This window comes from Pinus tabuliformis, chromosome 8, assembly GCF_031772625.1.
Source record: "Pinus tabuliformis cultivar Carrire ecotype Pingquan chromosome 8, CPIR1, whole genome shotgun sequence".
NCBI classification, from domain to species: domain Eukaryota; kingdom Viridiplantae; phylum Streptophyta; class Pinopsida; order Pinales; family Pinaceae; genus Pinus; species Pinus tabuliformis.
The window spans coordinates 73,984,105-74,006,010 of NC_142294.1; positions in this window are offsets into that span (position 1 = coordinate 73,984,105).

Sequence of the window (21,906 nt, forward strand, 5' to 3'; positions counted from 1 at the left end):
CAACACTTTCTTTATGGGTCAATTGGAGAAGGGAAGACAAGGCCAACAACACCTTTGCTAAGAAAAATTTCTTCACCAATGATGAGAGACCAATTGAATGCAAAAATGGGGTCAGAAGGGAGAGTCTTCCTTATCCCTAGGATGAGGTAGCCTACCACATCCTTAAATACATTTCTTGTGAAGGAAGACTGAGTGTAGTCTATGGATACCAGTTTAGGTTTCTCCATGAATTGAGATTTCGAACTAGGTTGCCCATAGCCCAAAGATTAAGTGTGCCCTATTTTTTGCTACAGTCAATCATAGACATGAGCCAGAAGGTGAAGGAGGGAAAGAAACAACAGTTAGCACACCATGGTCTCATCAAGCTGATAGTAGAGGATGCTTTGAGTAGATCAAGAGTCCTTGTTCTCTGGTCCACATTTAGAGATATGGACGAAGAAGCATTCCTGGAGACCCAAGTCCTTGCACTTGGTGAGAACCTAGCTTCAAGTGAATAAGAAGAAGAAGGATAAGAAGAAGGATAAGAAGAAGGAGGAGGAGAAGGAGAAGAAGGAGCAAAAGAAGTATAAGAGGTAGAGACAGAAAAAACAGAGGAAGAAGAGAAGGAAGAAGAAAAGAGAGAAGAAGAGGAGGAGCAACAAAAAGAGACTAGCCTTGAGAAGACCACTGCACTTGAAGAGGAGGAGATATCCCCATATCAGGGAAGGCTACCTCCTAAACCCATTGAAAAGGAGGTAGCTATTTCCTTAGCTTCTTTGAGCACACCCATCAAATCCACAAAGCAAAGGCATAGAAAAATCCCCCCTATTTCAAAACAAGAAGGAGCACTAGGATTAAGTAGGGGAGGCCACAAACCCCCACAAAAACCCCTATTATAATTGAAGAATCACCAAGTAAATAGGAGGAGCTAGAATCCATGGGAATGAAGGTTGGGAAATTCACATCACTAGGATAAACCCCAAAGGCTACCATTACCTATGTCAGGAAGCTTGTCACCAGGCCAACCTCATCTAAGCATCCCAAGGCACCTGTAACACTTCAACAGAAAGGAAAAGGCCCACTGAAAGATCCCCAAACAGTGCTACAAGAAACACTGGCAGTGCTACATGAAAGGCAGAAATTGCTACAGGAATAGCAACAAGGGAAAAAAGGAGGCAAAGAAGCAACACCAGAAGCACATGAGGAGGCAACTTCTCCAAAGACAGTTGAGGGATATTTTACAGAGCTACAAGAGCCTAGTCCATAGCCCAACTTGAACTCCTACTACAAGTTCATTGAAGGAGGCAGAGTGATCCCACAAATATTTGTAATCCCTCTCTTCTTTGAACTTGAAAAATAAAGAGAAATAACACATCAATGGATGCAAATTGCTAAATCAAAGAAAGTAGAAGATGTGGGCCTTATGGAAGAAAAAACCCTAGAGACGAGAAAGGAGTTGAGTGAATTGAGAGATAGATAATACACTATGAAAACACAATTGCAGACAAAAAACACATGGCTGTGGAGGAAATTGCAAGAAAAGGAGAACCAATTGGCCACTATGGCAAGCCTCTCCATAAAAGCACTTCAATGCAAATTTCCATCCCAATCCTATGCACTTTACCTCAAGGACCAATGGATGAAATTTCAAATGAAGACATTGGCACAATAGGGGACCATGCCATTCCAGGATTACAGGTAGTTCAATGATTGGTGTGACAAGAGTACCCTTGAGGACAAGGCCAAAGTATTTAAATTCTACCTGCACAACCTTGCCTTAACAGACCTAAATGTTTGGGACCCGAATGCAAAGTTGGGATACTTATAGCCGATTGCCCTTGCATCCTGGATTATTCATGAGGAAGCCTGGCCTCATGAGGTGAAGAGAATAGTAGAAAAATAAGAAAATGAACCCCTCTATATCAGGGTAGAGAAAATAAATTCAAGTGTTGTAATCAATAACTACAACATCATCTCCAATGATGCTCCACTTGCAACAAGTTACCTGGCTACCCAAGAACATGCCATCTCCCATTTTGAGGACACTCTAAGTCTATTGGGGACTAAGAGATAACAAGAATTCCAAAGGAGATAGAATAACCTACCACACAATCTCAGGATTAGGTTGAGGTTGAGGAATTCATTAGAGAGAACACCCCAGTATAAAAAGGCCATGCAAAGATTGAAGATCAATTAGATTGGACGTAAGCTCAATCCACCTTTTTTGTTGGGTTTGCTGGAAGGTAGGAAGGAAGAAGAAGAAAGAAAATAGTGGGAAGAGATAGCGAAAAATGTAGGGTTCTATCATCAAGAAGAGACGCCATTCACATAAGCCTAGAATGTCAGGGAGGCCACCAAGGCTATGAAGGATATGGATATAGATGACTAGGTTTCTCGGAGGATGAGCAATAGTTTCAGTAGGGGGGTGATGATGAGGCTCATCAATAGGTAAACTATATGGGTCAAAATGCCACTCTCTAGCTTATTAAGTTTTTTTTTTCTCACATTTATTTATAGATTTTATTATATTTTGCTTAGTGAGAAGAGTAAAAGTGAGTTACTATGTCCTATGGCCTAATGCATGTTAAATGAAGGAAGTTGGAACAATTTTGAGTTGACTTGAGTGCAGGAACTCAGAGTAGACCAACAAGAGAGATTATAGGAAGTGGTATCCCTCCTTAACTCCTTAGATCATTCAAAGATTCTCCCACTCTATCTCATCAGCTTGGTGTCAAGGGCAAGCCGAGTTCATTTGGAACCAAGCTGGTGCTAGTCAAGGAAAAGTTATTCTCAAGTTAGGGAGCCCAATATCCCTATTTTCTAGGGATCTATTGGTAGCTCCAGTTTTGTATAAATAAGCAAGCTAAGGGACTCATTAGGATTCAAAGTTTATTGTAGCCAAGAGGCCATTAAGTTGAAGCACATTTGACTATTATTGTTATGATGTATTTGACATTTTTATGATAATGAGAAATTTTGTTTTGATCCAACACTGAGTTGACTTAGAGGGCTGAAGCTCTTGGGTTAGGGCCCAACCCTAGTAGTAGAAGTTCCTCTCCTTTGTATCTGTATTCTTAGCTTAGAATGTTGATTTACTGTTGAAGTTTATTTTTGTTTCTGTTTAGCTTAGAAAGTTGATCAAGTTATTTCTTATACATACTTTCATTGGCTTAAAGAGTAGATTAGTGTTGTAGTATAGTGAAGGAAAATACACCAGAAAATCTTGTGACAATGACCCCTATCCCATCTCCCTTATGGGATCATGAATAGGGGACCCTAGTCTCACAACCCAAAAATAAAGTTTTTCCTTTATTCATTGCCTAGGTTAAGTTTCATTCTTAGCTAGATAACTATTTAGGATTCCTTGGAAATATTTGCAGTTGTTAGTTTGCTTCTTCAGTTTGATTGAGCTTAAAAGGTAGTCTATTCCACGGTTCTAGTCTTTAACAATAGTTAGATCAGACTTTCTAAATTCAACTCATTGTTTCCATGTTGAAATGTAATAATTTGTAAATGAAAAGAGAGACAATTTTTATTGCAGGGATTGCTAGTATGTAGGAAGGGACACCTCCAACCAACTCCAACTAGGTCTCCTCCACCTTCTGTTGATGCACGCTAGCCATATTCCAAACCTTTGTTTTCTAGCCACCATGAGCAAGATGTCTTAGGAAAATCTGGCCTTCTCGAAGTGTTGGGCTTGGCCTAGGGTGATTTTCACATTCCCTACACCTTCCACAACTAACATGCACCCTTCCAACACTTCATCTCACTATTCTTGTCCTCCAAAACTTCTCAACCAACTTCCTATAGCAGTACATGACATCCTGTAGCAGTTCAGGACATCCTGTAGCAGTTTCTTGTAACAAACCTGTAGCTGCCTTTTTTGACTTGAAATGGTAGTATAGCCTAGTGTAGGAGTAGATTAATCCCTCATATTGGACTCCATGATCATTAGTGCCACCTAGACTAGCATTTTCCTTCCTTTCCCTCCTACAATATCAACATTAGCTTTTATCTTTTTGAATTTAGCAATTAAGACTTTTTATCTATTCTGCAAGTGTGAATGAGATAATTAATGCATGCATGTTTGGATTTTGAAATGATAGAATAACTTCCTATTTTCAAGTAGTTCTGGTAGCTAGATGATCAAGTACAAGATTAGCATAGTTTCCCTTTTGCAAGTGATTTGTGTCATTTCATAGCTAGGTGATTTATGTCATTTCATAACATTTACAAGTTAGTAGCTTTCATTTCCTGAATTGACAAGCATTTACTTTTCTTGCACTAGAACTAGTCTTACATTCCATTGTCAGTACTCAGACTCCCTTTAGTCCAATAGAGGAATGGTCTGGAATCCTAATGGTAAAATGCCCCAGTTGAGAAGTGACATGAGTAGAATGATGCAACTTTTGTGTATATAGAACTGTCACCTCCAATTTTGTATCAAAACCATGGGTTGATAAAGTAACATTGGTATCCCTAGGAGTTGCAACATTCTTGCTGCAATACTGAGGCTCATCTGGTACCATATAACATGCTTAGATGGCCTCCAAAATAGTTTGGTTGGCCTAACCATAGCTTGGCTTAGTTTGTTGACTGCAAAGCACATATCTAGTCATGTGTTCGAAAGATTGATGAGTGAACCCACCAATTGCCAGTAAATAGTAGCATCCACTTCCTCACCTAAAGTGGCATCCTCTTTCCTCCAGTTGGTCGCTAGAGGAGTCTCCATGGGTTTGCATCTTTCCGAGCAGAAATTTTGAAGTATCTCATTGGCATACTTTCCCTAAGAGACAAATTGTTCCCCATCACCTTGCCATACTTCCAATCCAAGGAAGTAGTGCATGAGACCCATGTCCTTCATCTCAAACTCTATTGCAAGGTCCTCCTTGCAAGATCTAATGAACTGCTCATCACCAGTCAAAATAAAGTCATCAACATATAAGACAATAATCAACAATTTACCTTCTAGAAAAATATGATAGAGGTTTCCATTTTCTTTACTTTTGGTGAAGCCCAAACAGGTGAGATATCTATTGATCCTAGTGTACCAAGAACATGGTGCTTGCTTGAGACCATACAACGCTCTCTTGAGTTTGCACACATGAGTCTCTCGATCAAAAATATTGAAGCCTTATAGTTTCTGGATATACATCTCCTTCTTAATAACTCCATTGAGGAATGTTATTTTCATATCCATCTGGTGGATATTCCACCCAATCTTTACAGCCAAATCAAGGATTTATTTGATGGATGAATACCTTGCTACATGAGAAAAGGTCTCCTCATAGTCAATCCCCTCAACCCGAGAGTAACCCTTGGCCATAAATTTGGCCTTGTACTTTTTTATGCTATTGTTTGTTGTATGCTTCACCTTGAAGATCCATCTTGAACCCACAACTGATTTGTTTGATGGTCTTTGGACCACTTCCCAAACACTGTTTTTTACAATGGATTCGCACTCCTACACCATTGCATAAACCCACATATCTTTCTCTACTACTTCCTTGAAAGAGGATGGATCAATATCTACTAGCTCAATCATTAGATCCATGTAGCCAGTGTACTGATATGGTGACCTCCTCTTTCTGTGTTGATTTGAAGGAGCACCCACATTCTCCCTTGCATCCTGCATAAGTCTCTTAGTTTCCCTGGTTCTCTTCCTGCCTTCTATGGATGGTTCTGATTGAGTGGTTGTATCCACTCTCTTCTCCTCAACTTCTGGTTGCCCCATAACATCCTTAGGCTCCTCCTCTAGTGGGATATAAATATCCCTCTCAAGAGAGCACCACATGGCTTTGTCTCCATCATATTTTACATCCCTTTACATAACTGTCATTCTGAGGGATGAAAATTACATTCGGTAGTTGTGGGGAGTTTGTTTATAACCCACAAATACCCATAAATTTGTTATCAACTCTACCTTCTTCCTTGATATTTGGAGACATGGAAATAAATAGAGGCTCCAAAAACCCTGAAGTGTAACACATTCAGGTTCCTCCCTGAGAAAGCCTCCTTCAATGTAATCATGCCAATAATATGGTGAAGACTCATATTCTGCAAATAGACCAAATGTTGCATGCTTCAGCCTACAAGTGTAGAGGCAGGCTTTGGTTATGCAACATTTCCCTTGCTTCTCCCACAATGATATGGTTATTCCTCTCAACCACCCCATTCTAATGTGGGTTGTGGGGTTCTGTCAATTCTCGTCGAATTCCATTTTTTGCATAGAAATTTTTAAACTCATTCGAAACGTACTCACCTACATTATCACTCTTGAGAGCCTTCACCTTCTTGCCCATTTCTTTCTCGACCAGTGCTTTGAACTCCAAGAACTTGGAGAAAGTCTCATCCTTCTTCTGCATGAAGAATATCCAAAACTTCTTTGAGAATTCATCAATAAAGATGAAAAAATACTTGTGCCTAGTAGTGGAGGTTGTTGAGAAAGGTCCACAAACATCAGAGTGGATCCTTTCAAGGATTGCATGTGCTTTGCTTTCCCAATCATGGAAAGTGGCTTTTTTGTACTTCCCTAAGCTACACCATTTAAATGTATCATGTTTCTCTAGTGATCCTTTGGGGAGGCCTATGGTTATCCAATTCATGATATTCAAAGCACCATGATGCAAATGGCCAAGTCTTCTATGCCAAATTTCACTGACATCGCAACTTTGCACCTTCTCCGCCTTTGTGCTCAATGCAACCCAATCCTCCACGTCTAGGTTGTAGAGTTTCTTCACATGAACCTTGATCTACTTCACCTGCCCCATGGTTATGTGTCTCATGAATTCCTTTCCTTTTATGAAGATCACATCATAACCACGGTCTTCCAAAACTGCAATGGAGACAAGATTCTTCTTTAGACTGGGAACAAATATCACATCCTAGATTCTGAGAGGCGAGCTCGACTCCATCTAAAAGGTGATTGTACCAATCTTGGTCATGTTGTACCTTCTGTCATCCCCCATCTCGATATGCATATGGAGATATTTCTCCTCCAAATCATTGAAAAAGTCTCTATTCCTCGCCATATGGAACGAGGCACAAGTATTGAGACACCAGACACTCCCCATCACTATGATGGCCATGCATGCAGTGAGAGTAAAATCAATCTCAAACTGTGAATCCAAAGCTTCAACCACTGCTCCTCATGAGGTCTTCTTTCTTGTCTTCTTTTGCGGAAACTTCGTGTCATAGCGCCCGAATTCATGATAGTGAAAGCACTTGATTCTGGACAAGTCTTTCTTCTTGCCCCCTTGACTAAATGCTACTTTGGATTGGGATTTATTCCCTTTCCCTTTCTTTTCCTTTCTAGCCAAGGAAAAATTCTCTTCATCCTCACCCTTGGATGAAGTCCCATCTTTGGTATTACTCCTTATTTCTTCTTGTACCAGGTCAGACCATAAGTGCTCCCAACTCGGTAGTTTCTCCATCCCATTCACCGGATCATGATAGCCATGACATCTCTCCAAAAGGCCCAGAAGGTCTAGATCTACCAAGTCTTCTTCAAGTACATTAACACTGACACCGCCAAGTACATCGCGACACTGTGTAAAATTTCTCAAATACTACATAATTTTGTCATTCTTCTACATCTTGATACTTCGAAGTTTGTCCTTGAGTGCTAGCTTCCTGTGGTCACTACTATTCTAGAATAGTTCTATCAGTGCTTTCCACATCGTGAATGAAGTCTCTTTTCCATGGGTATTTGAAACAATATGATCTCGTACTCCCTCCAATATGATTCTCCTCGCCTTGGCCACATATTTCTTCCAATGAGTAGGGTTTCGAGCATCAGATGCCTGGGTTTTGCAACATATGTCTTTATGTATTCTAGTAGTCCATTTTCATCCAATATTGCCTCCATGCGGTCCTTCCATGCAACAAAAAAGGAGGTGCCTTCCAAGGCATACTCTAGCCTTAGTCCATTAAAATCCATCTTTTCAGTCTTGAAGAAAACCTACAACACTAATCTTCAAATTCGAACCTCCTGCAATGACAAATTTGAAATGTCTACTCTACAGTGATTCTATATCTGATACCATGTAGAAATTAATTTGTAGATTCAAAAATTCTCATGAAACTTACTAAATCACAAGACTCGAAGCTACTTTATTGATCTACAGAAGTTAATTCACCATATAGAACACAAATCATAGACATGTAAAAGGAAACATCATACATGTAGAGATATTTATCTAGGGGAAAGCAACTACTCAAAACCCCTTACGATATGTATTGCATTAATCAAAGAAAAGAGATGAAATGCATATGCTTTCTCAAGCCCGAGCACACCCTTCAAGTGTATAGTCTATTCCTCTTCCTTACTAACTGACCCTAGCCAACACTTAGCCAATTTTCAAGCCCTATAAGATCCTCTTTCCTTGTCTTGTTCCTCCCAGAAATTATCCCCTATTATTTAGGAATTTCCCACTATTGAATTATTGAATTCCTCTAGGTCCTTCATCTGACTGCATGCACCAGTTGTACACATTGGAATATGCTAACTGATAGTACACTACCTTGGAATACCCATCTCAACTGGGTAACCCGAATTGTCTACATGCAACAATTATTTTGGGTTGATTTATCAGTTAATTGGTTGATCACCGAGTGTGGTTGAAGTTCCACTTCCACAACTTGACCTCCATTAGTTCTTCTAATAGTGAGAACTAGTTTAACTGGCAATAAGTCAAATTAACTAAAATACATTGCTACAAATTAGCAATCAATCATACTTAACTGAGCTCAAGCTTCCCCAACTCTAATTAACTGAGTTCACTAAGTGACAAGTGCAATGTCACCTCAATTAACTACCTCCAAGATTCCTGCTAAAATAGAAATTTGATTTTTCTCTAGTTTGACCAAGGAAAAGTCAAACTAAGATTTTCTTGTTGCATTTTCAACAAGGGAAAAAAAGGAGAAATCAAGATAGGGGGACACCCCCTGTAGTAGAACCATTAGGGTGGGAGAAATGCCCTAACAAGAATGAAAATCCAAATCAAGTTAATAGAAACCAACCTAAAGAAGGGAAAAACAATGGTTTATGAACCAATTTCCCCTATGCTCTATGTGGAAAGTTTGGCCATTATACCTACCATTTACCACAAAATTTGAGTTTAAATGTATAAAGGAAAGTATGGGAAAGCATGGAGCTAGTGGTCATCAGGGATCTCCTCATCCCTCACAACAATTAACAATGCTATAGACCCCTTTTCCTCAATAATGTGTCATAGGAAATCAACATGAAGCAAGTTCTTCCAACCAACATCCTCTTCACTTCACTCCCTTGTTAGTAGGTAACCAATAAGATTCCACCAATTGAGATATTTTCATGAATTTTGTGAACATTATACTTAAAACTTATAGTTGCAATTACAACATGCCTCCTAATAGTAGTTTTTGTTCATTAGATATCATAGTACCCTTGAAAATCCCACGTCCTAATATAGATCCAATATCTAAATTGACTGAGGAACCACTATGGCATAATACTCATTTTCCTCAAGCCAAAGATGGTAATAGCTATGGAATATTTGATTCTTTGGCTCAGTCACACACACACATGTTAGCATTAGAGGTGCTACAAACATGGCTTACTCAATGGAAGGAGTTACGCATAGCATTGGGGGAAATTGACCTTTCTAATCCATATTTAATCACCTTTATGTAAATAACTTCGAACCATGACTACCATCCCTAATCACTTTCCAAATTCATATCATCATTTGTAATGTCACCATTTATCATTGCATCATAGATGAAGGTTCATCCACATGCATGATGTCTAAACATGTGTGGAAAAACTCAAGTCTCCCGAACTAATTTTTTTTTCTATTTTCTTCTGGGTATATGATGGTCACCCTTCACAAAAAATTGGCCTATACCAAAATGTAACTACAGAACTTGACGGAAAAACTATCTTAATTGACATTAAGGTTGCTGATATCCCTCTTCATTACAAAATATTGCTTGAGTGAAGCTACATGTATTCTGTAGAGCTGTAACAAGGGCCTTTTTCACCTCTAGTTATCTCACATTACAAGTCAATCCGGGAGCGTTTTGTTATTGCAAAGGGTATCTCAATTTGAGGCTATTTGTCAGAGTAATGCTTAGTAGTATAGGTCTAAGAAATAAAAGAGTAAACGGATGCTAAGCTATAGCTAAATTACTTTTGCAGAAAGAAATCACACACAACAACCTTACCAGTCAAGGGTACGGAAATAGTAACCCATCCCTCTAAAAACTGATAAAGGAAAAGGAATTAGAGTATGGACCATGGATCTGGGAGCATAGTAGCGTCTGCTGTGTCTCACGACAGCCTTGATCCTCCTCCCACACCAAACCAATGAATGCAAGTAAAAAGGAACGGCAATTCAGAAATGGAACGGCAGTAAAAGGAACGGCAGTAAAGAAACTAAGTCTCGCGAGTTCAACACTCTCAATTCTTGGCACCAACTTATATACAAAGAAAGAGCAATCTTTTGTACAAGTAGACAGCTTAATCAAATGGAATAGCAAACCATCATAAACAGGAAACGTCAATCATATACAAAAGTAGACAGCTTAACAACAAATCACCATAAACAGGAAACGTCAATCATATGTATACATAATCTGAAATGATCACCAGTGGTCCGCACACAACGTTAATTCCATCTTCTTATGATCGTCACTCCAACCATATGTAGCTAAAACATTCCACTTATAAATTCTGTAACAGAAGTGAACAACTCAGAGCAATGTTATGGGAACAATCCTGGAAATATGATGTAAACTTGTTACAAAGATTTACAAAAGGAAAACTACTGATGAACGAGTATGGAACAGCATGTAAGTATATCAGATTATTAAGAGCAATAAACAAACCACACAAAACCAAGCTGTAATGATACAATCAGCCAGTGTCCGTTGGAGCCGGGCCCTTAGCTTCCAATGGCACACCGCCGTAGCTTACTTCAGATGCAGAGAGAAAGTAATACCAAATATATTATATTAACGCATCAATGATAGTACAGAAAAACTAAGTCTCAAAGAGACTCAGTAGTCTGAGTTTAACTGACTATGAAGTCTGTAAACAGAAAGTAAAGATACAAGATAATCAAAAGTCTCTTAAGTCTTTGATGCTGCCCCTTTTTATACAAGTAATGGCGGAGTTAACTATACAACAAAATAATTGAAAGTAACGATCCCTCAGGATCAAAGATCCTGAGGGATCTGTTAAACTATTAACTCCTCTCTTTTCTCTGCCTAGCCTTCCGAACTAACAGTCCTTCATCTCGTCCCGGATTGATCTTCCTTGATTTACTCGCCCTGGTCTGGATTTTATTTAGTTTTGGAGGGACAGCCGTTATCTCCTCATGGAACTCTCGTTTTGCACCGCGCCTTCCTACTTTTGTCTTTTCCTGCATAGAGAAGATAACTATTAGTGATTGGGTCATTCGTGCTCATTCTCATTACATTTTCCTATTTTATAACAAAGAAAAGGTTACAACTATTGCTTGAAACACCACTAAGTTATTCGTTAAAACATACCTTTCCAATGCTCTACACACCCCCGGCTTACTCTATTTCATGGCCTCATGAAAACGTTATAATTAACATGGAGAGCGGTAAGAGAATAGGCGGGAGAGGGTATCTCGTGAGGAGGTCTGCAACCATGGTGAGCAACCAGATTATCAAAGAAGTGATTCAATTGATCCGCAGGCATATTATACAAGGCCTGATACCCAGGTGCAGGGTGCCAAATAATTGGGCTACGGAACCGGTATCCTAACCAAGACGGCCCAGCTTGCAAAATGCGCTGGCCATAAAGGCTCAACCGTTCAGCAGCCAGCTCAAAATTCTCGTATTTGAATGGCTCCCTGAGCTGGATGCTTGGGGTAGAAATCCGATAGCGGAATTTGGCAGCATCCAGGGCAGGATCCTTAATAGCCAGAAAGAATTCCACGCTATTTCGGATCAAATCCTCATGCATGGGTCCTAACAGTTCCATGACGCCCTGGGTTCTCATAAGGCTTTTGTGTGATTGCCATAGGTGAACTGGGTCTCTAGGCTCGGCCCTGACCCATAGATCTAGGCTGTGCTCCTGCCTCTGAAAGGCATTGTAAGCCCTGAGCCACTTTAACTGATTGACCCCAAATGAAACAAAGGCTTGTAGCTGTATATCTCCCACGAAAGTGCCAGGGTTTAAATCAGTTTCCTGCTCAAGCACCATATTGTGCAAATAGAATTCACATAGCAACCGTTGGACTTTAACCCCATAATGTTTGCAACAATCAATAAAATCATTAACAATATTAATCTGAATAGGGGCACCCTCCCTGACAGCTTTTATTTTCAATCTTAAGTATCTTTCAAGGAGAAATAAAGCATAATTCTTTGCAGGGGCCCTACAAGTCAAAACATCATTATACAGCGAACATACATTGTCCAATTGTTTAATAACAGCATCTAGTCGACGTGTTACCTTGGCAGCCTTTTCCTATTCCTTCTGCCATCCTTCAAAGGCCTGACTCTCTGATTGACTCATGTTCCGCAGTTGCTGCTGCTGTTCTTCATATTTTTCCCGAGGGATCATTTGTTCTTTTAACTGCTCAGCTTCCTGCTGCAACTCCTCGTATTTTTCCCGAGGGATCATTTGTTCCCTTAGCTAGTCAGCTTCCTGTCAGGCTTGCTTCATCTTGTGGTGCAAGGCCTTGGTTTTTGGATCCTTTTTCCATGATTTCTCAGAGGCAGGGAGGTTTGCCTGGACCTTCACGTGTCGCTGCCTGGAATTCGTATCCCGAATTATCCCTAAAGGTGATGCCTCAGTTTGGACTGCTTTGTTTTCCCTTTCTTTCTTCACATGAATAAAGGGGTACGATGGCCCCTCTGTAAATGGAATGTCGTCTTGCGGCTCGGTTTTGATTGGAACGGCAGTTGGTCCCAACGGGCTATTTGGAACAGCAGTCTGTTCCGGAACGGCATTCTGCTGTTCCATATCAGATGGAACGGCATTCTGCTGTTCCATATCAGATGGAACGACATTTTGTTCCTCAGTGCTGGTTGGAGCAGTCGTAGGTCTATCAGTAGAGTATTGACCTACGAGACGCCTATAAGCCCTTTGCCTTCTCATCTGACAGGACCCTGCTGCATTTGTCCTTCTTTTTCTCCTTATGGTCCTTCTTATCCTCAGACTGGCTTTCAAACTTCGAATTTTCTGCCGAAGCTGGGCTATAATATTCAGCAGTCTCTGCTGTTTCTTTCTCAATTTCTTAATTTCTCTTGCCTCGGCAGTGGGCGCATGAGTGGCCCTCAGTTCTGCTCCTCTTTCATCGAGGGTTTCTTCTGGCATTCTGGGAACGAACTGTTCCCGACAAGCATTTTCATTTTCCACGTCATCAGCAGGTGGGTTTTCTTCTGGTGTCTTGGGAACGGATTGTTCCCGGTCGGTATTTACATTTTCTCTGTCAACAACAGGGAGGTTTTCTCCTCCCGCCATTTCCTCATGCAATTCTTCATGCGTCTCTTCATGCAATTCTTCCCCAGAGGGTCCTTCAGGAGGGTCTGCTGGACTGGAAGGTGAAGCATAATCCCCCAGGCTGGCCAAGATGGTGGCCAGCTCTTCTTCCCCCATGGGGACCTGTGGAGGGATGTCCCCCAATTGTTCCATCTCCTCCTCCTGCATTGGCTGCTCAGTGGCTGCCTCCGGATAATCGGCCTCGGCCTTAGAGTCAGAATGTTCATTTCCTTCCTCGGCTTCTGCTTCGTTCTCAATTTGTTCCACATTTTCCCTCAAAGGTTCCTGTTCTGGCACTGGTGGCTCATCTGTTATTTCGATCGGCTGGTCAATGCTTGGTTGGATTTTCTCCAGCCTGCCTTTTATTCTTGCCAACCGAGCTGACTTCCTAGGCCTCTCGGGCCGTTCAGGTGTGCTGGCCACCTGTTCTTCCACCACCACCTTTCTGCATTTTTCAGATTGTTCTGGCGTGCCAGAGGAATGCCTACGTTTCGAGGCAGCAAGCTCTTCTGTGGCCAGTTCCTTATGTTTTTCTGCATGTCCAGATGCTCCAGAGGAACGTTTCCGTTTTACTGACCCCGTGCGTTTCTTGGGTTGCTCGGGTATATCCGAGGGATGCTTGGGTTTTGGTGATTCTTTGGGCTCCTTGGGTGCCTCAGAGGTATTAGCAGGATGCTTAGCCTTTGGGGATGGTGATGCCACTCCCCCTCCAATTGCTGTAATAAGCTCCCCCCAGCTACTCTACTGCTGAGTGAGACTATAGCTCACTATCAGGGGAATCAACCCATGGTGGCTAACCACTGCGTCTTCATGGTGTGCCTTTTTCAGGCTCCGAGAGGCATCATGCAGTAATGAATTTAACAATGCAGGGAGATTCACAGAACATTTTCCTTTTAACACAACCGGGAGCTTAAGGTGACGCGGTCTTACCACATCTTTTCGCCCCTCGCAGGTGATGTAGCTCTGCACCACCTTTGCCAATTCACTCCAGGGTTCTCCTAGCGTTGCCGGCAGCACTCCTTTTCCCTTCACTGTTAGATTCTGTCCTTCGTCTTGGAAAATCTCTATGATCTTCTGCAACCTCTCTTTCTTTGTCGTCCATATTGGTCCTAAGGCTGGTAATCCTGTTACTTCCGCGATTATTTCCTCCGTGACCATTATCTGCTTCCCACCCACTACGGAGTGTTCTTCCTGCAAATTCTGCAGGAATTCCATGGCCACAGTTTCATTTGATTCACGCAGGCGGCTAAAATAAGTTAGCCACCCCGCCCTTTCTAGGATTTCTCGAGCAGCTTCAGAGACTACTAGCTCACTAGGCTTGCTTATGATAGCCTTGCCTCCCATGGTTCTGTTTCGGGCTCCTAGATGGAACAGCAATTACCTGTCGCAAAGAACGTAATCGCAGCAGGAAAAAAACATAGAGCATGCATGAAAATTGATTGTAAATAACAACTTATTGCAAAAATAGCATTGTCATGCCGTTAACCCATATCGTACCTTCGTACCATATCATATCCAAATGGTGTGCTAACACGTGGCCGGCGGAGTAATGAGGTCACCTCCCCCCTCGCAATATGATAGGCTGTCCCAGCCGTCAAATGGAGGAGGAGCTGCCATCCCGTCACCAAGTCATAAAGGAATAGCATCTATAATTTTGCCATGATTCAGATTAGACAAAGAAATACCGAGATCGAGGCGAAAGGTAGATCGCGTTTTGCATAAGCCTGCGTGATGTGATGCAAAACAGGAGGATAGGACATCTGGCACTCATATAAGGTCTGAGGTAGTCATAGTCAATACCTTTGCCATGATTGGTGGTGATAGATATTCATGCGACGTATCCATCAAAGTGTAAGATATAATTATTACAAGGATAGAAAGAAGTATTTGATATGATCCAAATTGGTGTATATATTACGACTCCGATACCATTAACAGAGCTCTGCTGCCGACAGGTGTTCATAACCTTGGCAGAGTTGTTTATTTCACCCTGGAACCATGGTCCTTTGTGTATTTTTGAAGAGCAATTCTTTGTCAAGATGCAGGCCATCATGCTGGCTTGGTAACCAGATAACCATGATGCCATTCACCAGAGAGGCGCGAAACGTGGGCAGGCCGGCTCGTAATGAGACCCCCTGTTCCAAGGTTTGTAGTGAACCCGTTGGACCATATCCCTGGTGTGGTGGCCATGATGGGAATGCCACTTCGCTTCCAATCTTATGATCATAGTAGGCTGGTTCTTTAATGAAACCCCCTATCCTGCATTTGACAAATAATTTCTTTTTATTTTGCTTTTGCCCTTTTTTTTTTTTTTTTTTTTTTTTTTTAAACAGACTTTGCTCTTGTATAATTACACATAAGGGTGGTTCAGCCCTCCTTAAGAGTGGGAATGGCGGAAGAAGTCTTGTCATCCCAATAGGAAGATATAAATCTTCTGTTCTTATTTCCAGGTAATAATAGATAAAATCGTAGGAACTCAACATGATAAAATTTTCCAATAAGGCAGAGGAGGTGAGACTATGACAGCAAAAATGATGAGTGTGTGAATCCTTCCTTTGTTGTTGCATCAATACTAGGGCTGTTAAAGATAGCGATTTATGATATGCTGATCTCGATATATCCTGACTTTTATATTTATTGCATAAATGTATAGCTGCTACTTATGGCCTCGGAAAGAGGATGGACAACACATCCTTTATATGAAAGGGCCAAGAGCATACTACTCTTTTTGAAAGGGAGGGTGAGGAGGAGTTCATCTAATGCATTGCCTTAAAAAAAGGCAGTAAAAGCACACAAATGCTGTTTCCTTTGAAAAAGGAACAGCCAAAAAACGCACAAGTGCTGTTCTTTTTGAAAAGGAACAACAAAAACCCAAAAGTGCTGTTCCTTTTGAAAAGGAACAACAAAAACACTCAAGTGCTATTCCTTTTGAAAAGGAACAGCAAAAGCACTCAAGTGCTGTTCCTTTTGAAAAGGAACAGCAAAAACACTCAAGTGCTGTTCCTTTTAAAAAGGAACAAAAACACACAATTGCTGTTCCTTTTGAAAAGGAACAGCAAAAATACTCAAGTGCTGTTCCTTTTAAAAAGGAACAGCAAAAACACACAATTGCTGTTCCTTTTGAAAAGGAACAGCAAAAACACTCAAGTGCTGTTCCTTTTAAAAAGGAACAGCAAAAACACACAAGTGCTGTTCCTTTTAAAAAGGAACAAAAACACACAATTGTTGTTCCTTTTGAAAAGGAACAGCAAAAATACTCAAGTGTTGTTCCTTTTAAAAAGGAACAGCAAAAACACACAAGTGCTGTTCCTTTTGAAAAGGAACAGCACGCACACATATATATACAAAATTTACAATCTTATATACAGGATGTGGTAATAAAAAAAATGAATTTCTCACTGATCTATAGGTGAGGAAGTTTTTGCTTCCTCGCCCATAATCTCAATGTTAGTATCCTGGCGTAGCTGCTGACAAAAAGATTCCCGAGTGAGCGGTTTGCGATACAGACGAACTCGGTGGCCGTTTACCTTAAATGTATATCCAGACCCATCGATTGTGATCAGAGTAAGGGTCCCATTATCATGGACTTTTTGAATCTCGTATGGTCCCAACCAACGAGTCTGAAGCTTCCCCGGGAAATCCTGAAATCTGGAATCATATAACAGAGCCCAGTCTCCTTCATGAAATATCTTGTTTTTGATAAGCGCATCATGCCATTTGGCTCGCTGCTGTTGAATGAGTGCTGTATTTTGTAATGCAGAGAGCCTGACTTCATCTAATTCATTAATTTCCTGTAATCGATTTTTCTGTGCTTCACTTAAATCCAATCCGACTTCTTGGGCCGTTCGCAGCGTTTGGATCTCGAATTCTATAGGAAAAATGGGCTGCTTTCCATACACTAAGTGATATGGTGAATAGCCGGTGGTGCTTCTCCATGTGGTTCGATAATCCCACAGTGCCTCGGGTAGTCGGGCGGACCAATCACGCCGATGTGAGGCAACAGTTTTTGTCAAAATAGACTCTATTACCTTATTGCTGCTCTCCACTTGCCCATTTGCCTGAGGATGGTATGGGGTAGTAATTTTATGCTGGACATGATAGTTATTGAGTGTTGCAGCTAATTGATGCCCCACAAATTATGGTCCTCCGTCTGTAATTACTTCCCTCGGAAGACCGTAACGTACAAACAAATGGAACAAGAACTGTATTACTGAATTTTCTGTGGCTCTAGGCAATGCCTCCGCTTCAACCCATTTGGTAACATATTCAGTTGCCACCAAAATGTAGGTTCTTTGGTTTGATGGCGGGCTGATGGGTCCGACGAAGTCCAGAGCCCAGCGTTCGAAAGGTTCGATCACTAATTGAGGCCGCAAAGGCATTTCATCGGCTGGACCAGGTCGTCCTGCACGCTGACAGCTATCACAGGCTTGGACAAATTTTTTCGGATCCTTGAAAATTGTAGGCCAGTAATATCCTGTTTGTAATACTTTATGTGCTGTTCTTCGATCAGCAAAATGTCCTCCACATCGCCCGTCATGGCAGGCTTTCAAGATATCAATGATTTTGTCCTCTCGAATACATCTTCTGATTTCCATATCTGCTCCTATGTGAAACAAATAGCCCCCAACCCACGAAAATCGATTGCTTCTCTGGACAATCTGCTTCCGTTCATTGGGGGTTAAATGTTTTGGAAGCTTACCTACTGCAAGATAGTTAGCAACATCAGCGTACCAGGGAGTCTGAATAGCGACAGTGAATAAGTGTTCGTCTGGAAATTGGTCCTTGACCGCTGCTGCTTCAACTGATTTTGGTATTCGTGAGAGGAAATCCGCTACAGGGTTCTCCTTCCCTGGTCGATCTCTGATTGTAATATCAAACTCCTGTAACAGGATCAACCACCTGGTTATTCTTCCATTTGTAACAGGCTTATTTGCTAAATATTTAATAGCAGAATGGTCTGTATACAAAATAACGGGATAGCCTGTAATATAGTGTCTAAATTTATTAACAGCGTGTATCACAGGTAAAAATTCTTTTTCGGTGACAGTGTAATTTAATTCAGCCGGAGCCAAATTTTTGCTGATGTAGTAGATGGCGTATGGTATTTTATCCTCTTCTTGGCCCAGAACTGCACCGATTGCTGTGTCTGAGGCGTCAGTTGAAATTTGGAATGGTAGATTCCAATTAGGTCCTCGAAGAACTGGAGCTGTAGATACCAGCTTCTTTAATTCTTTGAAGGCTCGATCACATTTCTCTGTCCATAAGAAGGCAACATTTCCAGTTAATGCATGTAAAGGTGCGGCAATATGTGAATAATGTTGTATGAATCGTCTATAATACCCGGAAAAACCAAGAAAACTGCGTACCTCTGTTTGATTAGTGGGGGTCGGAATAAGCAAAAGTATTTGAATTTTAGCCAGGTCTACCTGAATACCAGCTGCTGAAATATAGTGTCCCAGAATGAGTCCTTCGTTCATCATCATGTAACACTTTTCATGACTCAAGCAAAGTCTGGTAGCGATGCAGCGCTGTAGGACTTTTTCGAGAGTATCTAGAGCTGGATCAAAGTCATCTCCATATGGCGTGAAGTCATCCATGTAGACTTCCAATCCATCATTGATTAAATCTGCAAAGATGCTAAGAACAGCCCTTTGGAATGTGGCTGGAGCATTACATAAACCAAAAGGTAAGACTCGATAAGCAAACGTTCCCCAGGGACAAGTAAAGGTAGTCTTATCCTGGTCTTCAGGGGCAATCTGAATCTGATTGTATCCGCTGAAGCCATCCAAGAAAGAAAAGAATTTCTTGCCTGCTAAGGTGTCCAGTACCTGATCTATGAATGGAAGAGGGAAGTGATCTTTTTCTATGGCTTTGTTTAATTCTCTATGATCCACACAGATCCTCCATTTCCCGTTCTTTTTAGGTACTACCACAAGTGGAGAGACCCATTTGCTGTCAGAAATAGGATAAATAAAATCAACATCTAAAAGTTTCTGAAGCTCAGCTTTTACAACATCTTTTAAATGGGGGTTGAGTCTTCTTTGCGGTTGTCGAACAGGTCTTGCATCTTTTTCGATATAAATATGATGTGTGCATAGCTGGGGATCAATCCCTTTCATATCGGGATAGTCCCATGCAAATGCCTCCTGATACTTTCATAACAGCTGGATGAGTTTCGTCTCTTGATCTGGTGTCAGATTGGCATTAATGTTTAAAGTTTTCCCTGGTTCAATTTGTACTACTTTGCTATTAGCGACAGAAGTCACAGGTATAATTTTGTCATGTTCATCTTTTAGAGGATCCTCCTCTAATTCGTTATCAAATGCCGCTTTTATCATAAAACATTGTGTATACGATGTGGATTCTGTTTGATTAATGAATTTATTGATAGCATCGTCTTCCGTTTGATCTTTGAAATCTAGCGCTTCCTGGACTGTTAATGGGGGTCTAATATTGTCAGTGATATATGAGGCAGGGCGCAGGTTGGTTCTCATCATCGTGATGCTTGGCTGCGCTGGAGGGTACAAGATTAGATTTTTGATATCCGGCCCTCTGGTTATGGTCATGTTTCCCTGCCAGCAACCAATGTAAGCGTCAGCAGTAGCAATCCACGGTCTACCTAGAATTAGCGAATGTCCATCTAGTCGGGTTTTCGGATTAATTATCAGGAAATCGGTCGGGTATTCCCAGGAATCCACTGAAACCATGACATCATACTAGGTGCCTTCTGGTCTAATTACTGATCGGTCAGCTAGTTCTAACAAAGTGGAAGTAGGTTCTACCGATGTAATTCCGAGTTTCTGGCAAGTCGATGTTGTCAGGATGTTAATTGCAGCCCCTAGATCAACTAAGACGTTGGTCAAGGTCTGCCCATAGATTTGAACAGTGACAATTGGGTTTCCAGGGTCCTCGTATTTAACTGGTGTTTCTTTTCCTGATAGGAGGTCGGATAAGGTGCCGACTACCTGGACTCTTGGGTTAGAGGTTAGATTTCTTTTTGATTTTCTGCTACACAGGTCTTTTATGGTTTTCACATATATGGGGATATCTTGTATAGCTTGAAGGAATGGAATTCTTATATACAAGTTTTGTAGTTCTCCCAGAATATCAAAGTCTGGATATTGTGTTAGTCGTGGAATGGCCAATCGTTCTGGGAAAGGTGGAGGAGATGTAATTACTTGCTGATGAGCCTGGTCTTTATTTACATCTTCCTGTTGTGATGGTTGTTCTATAGGTAACTGATCTTCAATGTGAGTTGTTCTATGTCCCTCAGTTTCTATTATTCGCCCAGATCTTAATTGAAGATCGTTGCACTCCCGCAGATCAGATTCAATCTCTGAGGATTCTATAATTTGAAGAGATTGAACTGGTCTATTATTTGGATTAGGGTTGGGTTGGGCTAGGAGCTGCGGTCTCAGATTAGGCTGGGGATTTTGTTGTAAGGCTGGCAGAGTTGGTTGAGGGAGTGGAATTGATCCTGCTGGCTGATATGTCGATCTTGGCCAGCTTGTCTGCCAAGGTGAACCTTGCGAAGTAGAAGGGGTCCACTGCGGAGGATATGAATTATTTTTCCAATATGGCGGGGGATAAGGGAAGTTTGGCCAACCAAATTGGGTCATCCAAGGATTCGGAGTAGGAAACATTTGAGGTGACCAATTCGAAAACGGGGGCTGAGACTGGTTTTGCCACGTATTCTGTTGCTGAGCATTGACTGCGGAGGTTGAAAAGAAGAGGAGGGATCAGAAAACATACCAGGTTGCCTAGGCTGCCATTGACGATGCTGGTTAATAAAATATGCTGATTCTGGCTCCTCTTCTGCTTCTTTGTATACTGCCTTCAAACCCGGAAGTGAGTGGCAGCTTCAAGTCAGGTGGTCCTTGGTACAGATAACACATATTTGGACTGTATCCAGCGGGCATTCTTTGTGGCTATGTTTCTTCCTGCATCGAGGGCAGAAAACCGCTAGATTCTGTTCCGCCTCCACTTGCTTCTGTTTAGCCTGCGCAATATCAAGCTGTGTAGTTAATGTCCCCAGGATATCAGTTTTAAAATTTTCTAGCAAATTTCCAAGTTCCACATGTGTTACTCCCTCTGTTGATGTTCTGTTATCTTTGGTAAAGCGATCATATTCTGCTGGTTTTATCCTCGTGCTGCCTCTTGAGCTCCTGATACACAGATCAATGATATCAGCAAAATTTTCCTGATAAATGTCTCCTTTCCCCATAATATTCAACGTTTCAATCCATTGCTCTTTCATACCTCTAATTAATGCGGTTTTCAACACGTTATCAGGCAGAGGTAACGATGCATAGGGAGATCTTTGCAAGTTATATTGAAAACGTTCCACATATTCTTCTAGAGTTTCGTTTGGTCTGGCTGACATTTGAAAGATTTCATCTTTTAGTTCTCTTGACCTACAGTAATCT